This window comes from Falco naumanni, chromosome 5, assembly GCF_017639655.2.
Source record: "Falco naumanni isolate bFalNau1 chromosome 5, bFalNau1.pat, whole genome shotgun sequence".
Classification (NCBI taxonomy): domain Eukaryota; kingdom Metazoa; phylum Chordata; class Aves; order Falconiformes; family Falconidae; genus Falco; species Falco naumanni.
In genome coordinates this window covers 49,260,307-49,269,631 of record NC_054058.1, presented here as the reverse complement: position 1 = coordinate 49,269,631, position 9,325 = coordinate 49,260,307, and positions in this window count along the sequence as shown.

Genomic DNA, 9,325 nt, shown 5'->3' with positions numbered 1-9,325 from the left:
ATTAAAGAGGGATGAAACTCAGAGAGCTGCCTTGTTAATTGGCCCAAATATCATGCAGTTAATGGAGTGTTTTTAAGGTTTCTGTGAGCTCATGATATGTGTGAGTGATAATGTTGCTGCAGACTCCATTAAGAAGGGAAGAATCTTTATCAATACTAACAAAAGCAAATAGTCTAAGTGAAAAGGCTGGCACACATTCCCAGCATGGAAATGAGCTTAGCCTTGATTCTTTTTTTCTCTGCCTTGATAACTCTTAATATGACCTCTTCTTTGTAAACTTTTTTAATCCAGTGGAGAAAGTCAGTGGCGGTTAAACCTTCCCATGGTAGGGATGAACTAAATGTTTGTGGACCCTCTCACAGTTCCTTATACCCACATACAAAACCATATATCAGTACCAATAACTGAAGAAGATCCTCCAGCACTGATCTTTAGAAGGCCAGCTGCAACAGCTCAGTGTCTTGGGGTGATCATTTGCTTTTGAAGAAGGGGAGAAGATTAGATGGCAGATTTGTCAAAGGAGATATAGAGGGACCTGCTTTAAAGGAACAGCAAAGTGCACCTCATCAAGAAGAAGCTTTAGCAAGGGACAAAGCTTGAAAAAGACAACAAGTTTTGTGTTCTTTTCTGCAGTGTTTTTACAAATGTCTGACAGTACAAACACAATCACACAACCCCTGGTGATAATGATCTGCTAATACTATTTGTTTTTCTTTGCCAGGCACACTGTAAAGCCTGTTTGCTGTTATTGAGAATATAACCGTCAGTTTAAGAGCAATGGGAAGTGTGTTATAAAGAGGATTTTTTTAAACATCTGTTTAAGGGTATATGATACAGTAGAAAGAAGTATGAGTTTTAATTACTGAAATGTACAGCCCATGCCCATGTATAGCCCATGCCCGCCCCCCCCCCCCAAAAAAAAAATATCTTCCCTTTCTTAACTCTATACAATTGTTAGCATGTGTAAATACCATTTTTCACATCTGATTTTCCTTGACTAAAGAATGTTGTGGGAAAATCACCTTGAAGGGGGCTGGAATTAGAGAAAGTTGGGTCCTAATAGAAATGTAATATTACAGAAAGCTTTTTTAGGGTTACATACAGCTATCATCTTCAGGATGGTTGGCATGCATGGAATCTGCATCACCACAGTTCCCCAAGCAACCCATGCTGCCAGTTCAGCACATGCTGATAGGAGTGACGGGGGATGGAGTGGAGATGCTGTGGTCAGGCTCTTCTGTGCTCCCTGCAGGAACGGGAACTTGATGGCACCACACAGCTGATAAGCTGTATAGCAGTTGTCGTATGAAGAATCCATGAGATTTCCATGGCTGAGCCAACCATTGTGGTGAAACGACTTTCCTCAGATGAAATAATCTCATTGTAATACTAACATGGACCTCCATCTCAAAGTTACCTGCCTGCAAGGCACGACTACACCTCACTGGGCACACGATACCAGTTAGTAACAACAATAGGTATGAACAGTCTCACTCAAGCTGCACCTAAATGTGATGGAAATGGACTAGTCCTGGACTGAAATAAGTCCAGGGTGGGGAGGGGGGAGGGGAATGTTGTTTAAACTGGACTACCCAATTCTGATTCACTGTTCACAAAGCTAGGTCAATATGACTCACTCTAAAGTTGTTATAAATGAAGGGCCTTCTAATCAAGGGAGTCAGCCTTGGAGAGGATGAGAAACAGAACAGATAGTGAAAAAGAACACCATTATCTAAGCTATGCAGAAAGAAGCCTTCAAGTGAGGAAAGTTCTGGGTGTAAGAGGAGGCAGGCTGATAAGGTGTTGCAATACACTGACATCTGGAGAAAATGTGTTGAAAATAAGACAAAGATAATTGTGGTAGTGGGAGATCATGACTACCAACTCAAATAGCCCCTTCAAAAGAGGGCAAACCCCCACTTGAGGAGCATGCGTAGTTAGTAGTGAGCTAGTAGAATTAGTGCTATCTGAGGATGTGTACAAATTTACAAGATTTGAGAAACTTGTAACCAATCCTATGTATGATGAATGAATATGCAATATACTATGAAGTATAAAAAGTGGACAGATGAAGGTAAAAGTTAGGGAAGACTTCATTGTAACTTCTGGGATCAGTTGATGGGGTGAACCTGTCTTCTTCCCCCATAGGGATGCCTACAGTGTAAGAACTTTGTCTTATGCATGCTTAATAACTATCTGATGTTAGCTGTTATTAGCAATTATAGTTTAGTTGTGTGTAGTCTCGTTGTATATCATTTCAAGCTTACTTTTGCAGACAGTCTCTGTCACCAGCAATCACGAACCTTAGTTTGTCACGCTTTTTTATTAACGAAGAGTGTTGTTCTGTAAACTGTTAGTATTAACCCTTTGTGGAAGCTAGTATTCGCCAGCAGTGGGTAACATATTCAAATAAGTGGGACCTTCATAAAGACCCATATGCTGTTGGCATGTTTCCCTGAACAAGGCAGTTGAATCACCCTCTGATCCATTGGGACTGTTCAGTGAAGGGTCCCTGTAACGGGATGCTGACAGACTGGTCAGGCAGAAGGGTCTCGGCTTTCCTGGGACGCTGATAGACAGATCAAATACCCAGGGCTGAGGGAATCTGCCGCCCACCCTTTTAGTGACATTTAAATTAGTGTAGTTGGCAGGATTGCCATGGATAAACTGCACAAAATACTGTGCCCCTTCCTAGGCTGGGAAGGAGCGGGGTCAACAGTTTTGGAAAGATGAACAGAAAGTGGTAGAATGCATTGAACAATGTCAGGCTGAGCAAAAGTTTAAAGAGGGAAAAGATAAAGGTGTCATTTGTGTGGTTTTAGGAGCCTGTTTAGCTTGTGCACAGAAAGAAGCTAGAGATGCCCCTGCTTCCAAACAGATTTCTCATGTAGAACCTGCTGCTTTGAAGTCAGAGAATGAAGTGTTAAAGTCATCATTAACCTCTGTGAAGGAGGCAGGAGAGAAACTTGTGACTGAGAATGACCACCTTAAAACTGAAAATAACAATTTTAGACCTGAAAGTAGTAATCTTAAACTTGAAAATAAGCACCTTGAAACTGAAAATAAATGTCTTAAAATTGAGTTGGACCACCTTAAAACTCTGCTTGAGTTAACAGAGAGCAGGATGAAACATCTGCTGGAGGAGCAATCCTGTGTTTCTATCAGGCAGATTTGTGAGTCAGTGCATTACATGGATTCCGAGACTTGGAATAGGGATGTTTGGAGTGAGGGTGATGATGAGATTGCGGGTAACCCCTGCTCTGCCTCTTGTCCAGCCTCCTTACTACCAGTGGTTAAGACCAAGACTGCTGTTAGTAGAGATGACAAAATTCTTATTACAATGCATACAGTCCCTTGGACACCTGCTGAGTTGTTAAACTTGCAAGAAAAATATTCGAGGAAGTTAGGTGAGTCTGAAGTTGAGTATGTAAGGCACATTTCTCTTACAGGAGGAGATCAGGTGTTTCTGAGTGAGAAGGAAGCAAGAGGTCCTTGGGGTCCAGGAGTGTTTTTAACTTAACTAAGTTTCACCAGGAGATCATTATTACTCTTGAACTGCACAAGCTATCTACTGGGCAGGAGGTATAAATCCTCAGGAGAGTAGAGAACTGCCATTAATTGAAACCAATAGTCCCTCTGAGTTAACTACATCAGTGCAGAAGGAGCATGCATACAGGCAGTCCAATGCAATACTCCAATGCAATCCCCCACTGATCTGGGACGGTTAACCCCTCTCATTCCAGGACTCTTGGAAAGTCTTAAGATACATGTTGCAGATATTCAAAAACGCCTGCAAACTAATAGAGATGGTGCTTCTGGTTGTGGATGGGGTCAGCAGAACCACGACTTCACATGAGATGAGCTTGCACAAGTATTAGTTTAGTATGGACATCTCATGGGCTATACCATAAAGTCATCCACAGAAAGGATGTCAGACCATACACGGTAAGTCCACTAACTTAACACTCCACAGCCTAAATTTGATGAAGCATTTAAAGAAAGACTGAAATTTGATAAGGACTGGAGTGACCTATGGTGTCAAGCTTGGGAACCGGGAGTCCCCCCGTTCTGATTACGGGGTGCCTTTAAGGATGCTCTCTGCAAATTAGTCCAATCTTTAATTGCAGCAAGGGAAGACAGAGGAAATAAGGGAAAACAAAACTGGTGTAGTCTTTTCACAATCTCAGGAAAAGGTTCTGCTTCAAAATGAATATTTACCTTCTGCACCAAGACAGGACATGATTGATCTGTTGGAATCCCTGGCAAAAAATACCTTGTATCCCCAGGTAGCGGTGTGAGCCACCCTACCCAGTGGATACAACCAATATATTGGCTCTCTGAGAAATACCCCGAACCTTTTCTTAGTATTCCGATTGGACATAGAAAAATTTGTATAGACTTTTTAATTGACACAGGAGCCCAAATGTCACTAATTACTGCTGAAATGGCCAAGGGATTGAACATAGAACCTGGCCACTGCAAAGTAAAATACACAGGGATAGAAGGAATAGTTAAGGAAACTCCAGTCTCAAAAATTAATTTATGGCTACCTGCAGAAAAATGGATGACCCAAGCTGAAGTATTGGTCAGGGCAGCTGATACTAACATCCCGGGGTTTGATCTGTTTTATGTTCGGCGCTGGGAAATGCCTGATGGGACTGTGTGGAGTTTTGCTGCTCCAGGGATGGGAGATGAGGAAGATGATGGGGACCTCCAAATAATTTTTGAGAGCATTTTGGGGCAAAATGGACGAGTGAAATTATTTTGTCTGTTGCAACCATCTATACCTTTTCCTCACTCTCAAGTTACAAATGTAAAACAATAACCCTTGCCAGCAGCAGCAAACTCACGGGTTGATGGGGTGGTAGCAGACTTGGAAAGGAGAGGTATTATCACTCAAGCACACTCTTCACACAAATCTCTGGTTTGGCCAGTTAAAAAGCCCAATGGGCAATGGTGCCTAAGTATTGATTAAAGAAAATTAAATGCTAATACTTCCCCTTTGACTGCAGCGGTGCCTAATATTGCCAAACCAGTAACAGATACAAGGACCCTCCCATATTTGGATGGCTACCTTAAATGTTAAAGAAATGTTTTTCATGATTCTGCTCCATGACCAGGAAAAAGCAGTTTGCTTTTACCTGGAAAGGGACTCAGTATGTTTTTAATAGGCTTCTACAAGGATACAAATACTCCCCAACTATTGCTCACAATGCTCTGGAGAAAGTTTCAGCAGAGATGTCCATTCCACTGGGTATCACAGTGTATTAGTATATTGACAATGTTCTGACAGGGGGAGATGATAAGGAAAGGGTAAAGAAAACAATGGAAAAAATCAGGAATATATTAACTGAATTGGGATTGAAAGTTCCAGAATCAAAGTGCCAAGGACAAGCACAAGAGGTTAAGTTCCTTGAAGTCTGATAGATTAAAGGAGCTTCTTCTGTCCCCCCAGATACTCTGGAAAAGATAGGGCATGGACAGGATCCCACTAGTGTGAAAGAGCTACAGAAAATCTTGGGAACGTTGGGTTACTGGTGTAAACATATTCCCGGTTTTTCTATTATTGCTTGCCCCTTATATAATTTGTTAAAAAGGAGAAAATTATGGGGATGAACTAAACAGCATAAAAATGCACTGGAGTTACTAACAGAGGAACTGAGGCTATTCCAGCAGCTTGGTTCTATCCATCTGACTGATCCTATCCATGTAGAATGGTGGTTCAGCGAGCATGGCTCCTACTACAGCCTGGGGAAGAAAGGGCCAGAAGGGCCAGAAAGGCTACTGGAATTTAGCTCTGACTCTGTCGACGACACTGAAATGAGGTATTCAGACCTTGAGAAAGGTTTGTTATCTCTAGTGTGAGCAGTGAAACAAGCAGAACCAATAATGATGAGACAAATTGTGGTTGTTTGAGGGCCTTCCATCTCCTAGGTATAGTCCACAAGGATACAACCCCACCTGCAGGTGTTGCTCAGAAACCTACAGTTCATAAATGGTATGCTTATTTGGAAGGTATTGATGAAATCATGCCATTTACTGAAGGTAACATTAAAGTATCTAAGTTACAAAAGGACATAGATGGCACATTATTGTTCCAACCAACACCAAGTAAACCCTCCCCAATTCAGGAGGCACCTCCTCTGAAAGAAGATAGTGACCTTAAGGGAGTGTGGTTTACTGATGCATCGTCCTACAGACAGGGCAATGAATGGCATTACAAAGCCATGGCGTTGGAGGTGGCCACAGGGGAAACGTGAAGTGAAACAGGTAAAGGGAGTGCACAAGTACACACCCCATACCGTCCTCAGGCCAATGGCATTGTTGAATGAACTAATGGCTTGGTAAAAAGATTTGCTAAAACCCATGAATCTGGGTGGCACCAATGACTGTCTAGTGCCATCTATCATCAGTTGAACAACAGATGGAGTGGAGGTGGTAGCCCAAAAATGAAAGATTTTTGCACATCTACCTACAAATGTAATATGGTCAAAAGCTGAGATTCTGGCATTGTATCTATAGTTTGTATCTGCCCCAGCTGTGGCTTTCTGGTCACCTCACCTTTTGTAGGATTTGTATGTATGAAACAAAGCTTATATGTGAAAACAGTATTGGTATAAACAGGTGAACCCATCAGACTGGTAGAATTTCCTAAGCTTGTGGTGTCAGCCTAATTTTGTTCCCATGAAAATCAGTTGTAAAAATCTTACTTCCTTTGCTTCGGGGTAGAGCTAATCCATCACTAAACACTTTTGAAAATCCCATCTCTGGTGCCTCAAAATCTCATTATACTAGTGAAGGGCAGAAGTAATTGCTCATAGTATAAAGCAAAGTTAAAACCAAGCTATGAGAAAATAAGGACTTGCGAAAATGTGGAACGTGGTCAAAACACCGTTTAGAAGAGAAGGTGGAACTAGTTTGTCAGTCAAGGATGCAACTTCTTGGTTTCTGAGGGAAACAATGGATTATGCCTGAAAAATGAATAACAATTAAAAAGACAAAACAAATAAAACAAAACTAAAATCCACCAAAGTCAACCTGTAAGTAATTAAAAGTTTTGTACATAGATTGATTTTTTAAAACAATGTTATTTTGAACTTTGGATCTCAGTGCTTGTGACAAGCATTTGTCTGGAATAATGAAACACTGAAATGCAATTAAAATCAATGTCTTTCTTTGACACAAGCCCATTATATACATTGCTTTTGGTTTCTCTTAAAAAGACAGTACATTCTGAGAAGCCTCAAACCAGCATCTGCAGTCAATTAATGATGTTTGAAATGTGTTGACAGCAATAGCAACATGACTGGTTTCCCTCCTCCAGAAGAAGGTATTTGATCAGTGTGGCAGTTTTTGTATTTTGTCATATTTTATTTTATTTTATTTTATTTTTATTATTTTTATTTTATTTTATTTTCCAGCTTACTTTACAGCTACTTATTGTATGCTACAATCTAATTTACAAGCTGTCTAGCTGACTGCTCAGTGTAAGTTGTTATTCAATGTAAATAATGGTGTTTCACCTATTCCAAGAGAATAAGGCTCTATTGTGTAGAATTTTTTTATTTAATTGTGCTCTAACTTAGCCAGACAGAGCAGCCATTTTTAGGTATTACCTGCTGTCACAGAAAGCAGTCATTATTTGAACTTGCAATAAAATGCAATTTTTAAATTTTACAGAAACGTGTACATTCATGGATCGATACTTCTATATCAGTCCCAAATATGAAGAAAATTCAATGAAGAATGCAAGACTGCATAGATTAAAGATAAACAATGCTTGGTAAAATGTGAAACATGTCTCGTCTCCCCCCATACCATGTGGCCACCTTTAGTCCACATGGCAAAGACTAATCTAGGTGGGCATAAACTCTGCAGTTGCATAGCAGAAGAAAATGCTTACATTACTTAGCTTTAGCATTTCCGTCAGGCAAACTGTCACCTCATCAAAGTCTTTTGCAAAACTATCAGCATAGCAGTCTGCTTAAATGTTAGTCTTCCAGCCATTTGGGGATCAAATGTGTCCTCCTTTATGCCACTTTGTGTATTTTTCCTTCACACTTCATGTACCTATCCTGTTAGCACTTGTGATGGACTCTTGACATTTTTGGTTTGCCATGTGGTCTGAAAAGGAATTTTTCTCCTGTTTCCTGGGAGTGCTGAGGAGAGGCTAAATTCCAGAGGTCCCTCAGCCTTTGGCTTTAGAGGACAATATTGTATTTATCAAAGGGGGGAGGAAGAAATCCCTGGGGATAAATACAGGCTTACCTTCTGCAGGAGGAGTTTCTTCCTAACCTACCCCAGTTTTGGTTTTTTTTGCTTTTTCTTTTTTTTTTTTTTTCTTTTTCTTTTTCTTTTTTCTTTTTTTTTAAATGCTATCTATTGCAATCTGCATAACTAGAGACTGGATATTCCTAAAATGCATTTAGGCTTTGAGCCATTTAAACCTGTTGACCTTTCTAGTTTGATATCATATTCTCTTCTTTTAGAGATCTCATTATAGAGCTTAATCATTTGTGCACCTGGGTATTTTAAATATTTGACTCCATTGGTTCTCACAGAATATCTAAGATAGTATGAAATTAGTATTTGCAATAGGATCAGGTTGTTTTATTTATTCAAATTCAGGAAGTGAGATCCACCAGAAGAATCCACACATAAATATTATAACAAGCAGTCAATAAATCAGTAAGAATTGTGCCCTGGCAAGGAATGCTGCTGTTTACCTAGGTGTAATTTAGTCTGAAAATGCAAAGGTTTGTTTTCATTAAAGAAGTGAAATTTGACAGTCTCCTAAAAGGGGCAGCGGGGGCAACTTGCTTCCTCCTTCTCTTTTTCCTAGTCCTCTCTAGTTACTTTTAAGGAGAAATTTGTTAAGTTTTATCAGAGAGATGTTTGTTAGGTCAGATGTTTTTTAGCTTTTCTTTCTAAGAAGGTGTTATTGCACTGACTGGGAATTTAAAATTTAAGAGGACTTTTGACCATTTACAGAAAAGAGATTTTAGTTTAATAAACTGGATCATCATTCGAAATTGAGTGTTTCAACCCAATGAAGAAGTAAAACTTTTTTATGTTTACAGGACATCTGATACTTTCTGAGATAAAGCAGAAGCTAGAAACAAGGAGACAAGAAAAAACAGATGGATTATTGTTCCTTGAGAAAAAATGTCCTGATAAACAGCATCCTAAGTAGTTGAAAGAATACCTACTAGTGATTGCAGACAGTTCAGAGACACTTCTTCAGAGAGCAAGTTAAACAGAAACTCTTTTCAGCAAAGGACAGATAGATGTTGCTGTGTCAGAAACTGGATTATGCAATAAAAGA